This window comes from Nannospalax galili, unplaced genomic scaffold (genome assembly GCF_000622305.1).
Source record: "Nannospalax galili isolate Female #2095 unplaced genomic scaffold, S.galili_v1.0 scaffold737, whole genome shotgun sequence".
Classification (NCBI taxonomy): domain Eukaryota; kingdom Metazoa; phylum Chordata; class Mammalia; order Rodentia; family Spalacidae; genus Nannospalax; species Nannospalax galili.
In genome coordinates this window covers 34,493-36,941 of record NW_008341172.1, presented here as the reverse complement: position 1 = coordinate 36,941, position 2,449 = coordinate 34,493, and the positions used below count along the sequence as shown (strand labels likewise).

At 48.8% G+C, this 2,449-nt stretch overlaps 1 protein-coding gene across 1 annotated transcript in view; it reads right to left on the bottom strand.

Annotated features, from left to right (window-relative positions):
- Window positions 1–1,487, bottom strand: part of Serpinb6 (serpin family B member 6) — a 34,387-nt gene extending 32,900 nt beyond the window's left edge. Inside the window, exon 1 of the mRNA XM_029565168.1 lies at window positions 1,429–1,487. The gene's annotated coding sequence lies outside the window, so the exon portion shown is untranslated. The remainder of the gene's footprint in view (window positions 1–1,428) is intronic.
- Between the last annotated feature and the right edge of the window lie 962 nt (window positions 1,488–2,449).

Sequence of the window (2,449 nt, the reverse complement as noted above, 5' to 3'; positions counted from 1 at the left end):
GTGTCTTTTAGAGACAGAGTCTCCCTATAGTCCCAGCTGGCCTGAAACTCACTATATAGACCAGGCTGGCCTCAAACTCACAGATGCCTGCCTCTGCCACCAGAGTGCTGGGATTAAAGGTGTGCACCATCATGCCCACCCCTTCTGTGTTCTTTAAATCATTTGTAGATTATTTAAAATTCTCAGTGCAATGTAAATGCTAGATAAATGGTGCCTGTATGCCATACTGTTTAGAGAAGAAAAAGAAAAAAGTTTGTGAGTTGGCTTTCACTATACAACCCAGGCTGTTCTCAAACTCTCATATTCCTGCCTCAGCCTACTGAATACCAGGATTACAGATGTCCAGCACCACATCTGGCTTCTTTCCCAATATTTTCTGTCTTTACATTTATTTCTGTCTGTTCTTTCTTGTTAGCTATATGCACTCTCCATGGATAGAGCCCTGCAGATAAGAGGAGAGCCAACAGAACTTGGTTTATGGAGTCAAATGTGAATGCATCCTTCTTGTTTGATGGCACAGGTCATAGAGGATGCAGTTGCTCAAGGTGGTCATGAAACACTGGGACACTCCTCATGCACACTGGTAGCCTTGGCCATCCCTGTAATCACAGTGTGTATTCCTGAGCGCCAGCACTACAATGCCTGCTCACAATGACCTTAATGCAAAAGCTACTTGATATATCAGATCCTAAACCACAGTTAAACCACAGGAAGGAAAAAGCAGGCAGCCTGGAGCACATTCCTATCACAAGCACAACTGCCTCCCACTCAAGCAAAGAAAATGCCAAACCTCAGCCAGCTCCCCTGGCATTCCAGTGTTCCTGACACCAAGTCCACTTTCCGTACTTCACAATCTCAAAACAGCTTTCAAAGGACTGGAGGAAGAGCTTGGAGGCTCAGTTTCAGAGCACTTACTTGCTCAGCACTACAAACCTCTGATTCCATCAACAAAGCAAAGTGAAAGGAAGAAACTCAGACCAATTTCATCTGGCATTGAAACTCCATCAAAACTTTCCACATGTCCTCTTACCCTGAAGACATCAAATCTCGAAACATTTTTCCTGCAGTGAGTTTAACAAACAACAACAAAAACAAAACAAAAAAACTCCGGAATGGTCCTCTGAATATCTATCTCCATAGGAACCCGGCCTTAGAAAGTGCTGGGTTTGGCCAAATGCCTGAGCGCAGCATAGGCCCAGCTCTTAGGAGACCCTGGCGCACAGTCCCTAAGAGACCACAGGGCCGGATGGTCCCCACGCCCTGGGCGTGGACCCCGCGGTCAATCTCAGGCTCCAGTTCCCCAGGATTCAGGAGCTGTCACGGGCACAGCAGCCCGGCAGGCACCATGTGGCCCCTATCCCACACCTCCTCCTTGATCCCGGGGTCCCGGGGTCGGCCGAGCCACTGGCCGGCAGAGACCCAACTTACCCGGCGGCGGCGACACCGACCAGCGGCCTCGGCGCAGCAGAGGTTAAGGCCCCGCCACGCCCACCCCTCCCGCCCCTCATCCCTCCCCCTTCTCACAAGCCGGGTCCCAGTGTCCCCAGCGAGCCCGCAGCAGATGCCTACCCGACTCTTGTGGCCTGGAGTGGGAGAGAGCTGAGTCCAGAGGTGGAGGTGCAAGCGCGACCACGGTCTTAAATACCCGCAGGGCGCGGAAGCCCGTAATCAGGAAGCCCCAGGCGGGGCCCAGGGTGGTCTCAGGCTGTTTTGGAAGTCCTGGTTGTAGAGGCTGTCCTGACCTCATAGGTCATAGCAATGCCTCTGACTCCTCTGCCCAGCAGATGTTAATGGCAAATCAGGCCACCATCCCAGGGGTGAGTTTTAAAACCTAAAAGAATGCTCAGAGTATCTTACCCCCTTCCCTTAACCTCTTCAATCATTTCTTAAAAAAAAAAGTTTTATGTGCCTGAGTGTTTTGCTTGCATGTATGTAAGTGCAAAACAGGCCTGCTTGGTGCCCTCGGAGCCAAGAGGGCATCAGATCCCCTGGAACTAGAATTATGGATGCTGTGTGGGTAAGCGAATAGTCAGAAAAGAGAACCCTGGTCCACAGCAAGAATGGGGATGCTCTTAACCACTGAGCCCCAAACTCTTGAATCTTTATGATGTCAGTTGTATTCCTTTTGGTTTATCCTTCCAGCATATCCTATGCAAAACTACAACATGTGCATATACACTGTAATCCCCTGGAACTAGAATTATGGATGCTGTGTGGGTAAGCGAATAGTCAGAAAAGAGAACCCTGGTCCACAGCAAGAATGGGGATGCTCTTAACCACTGAGCCCCAAACTCTTGAATCTTTATGATGTCAGTTGTATTCCTTTTGGTTTATCCTTCCAGCATATCCTATGCAAAACTACAACATGTGCATATACACTGTATGTGTATAGATTAGAATTCTCTATATTTCCTATTTATTACCAAAGGGTACATTCTGTTATCTGTCA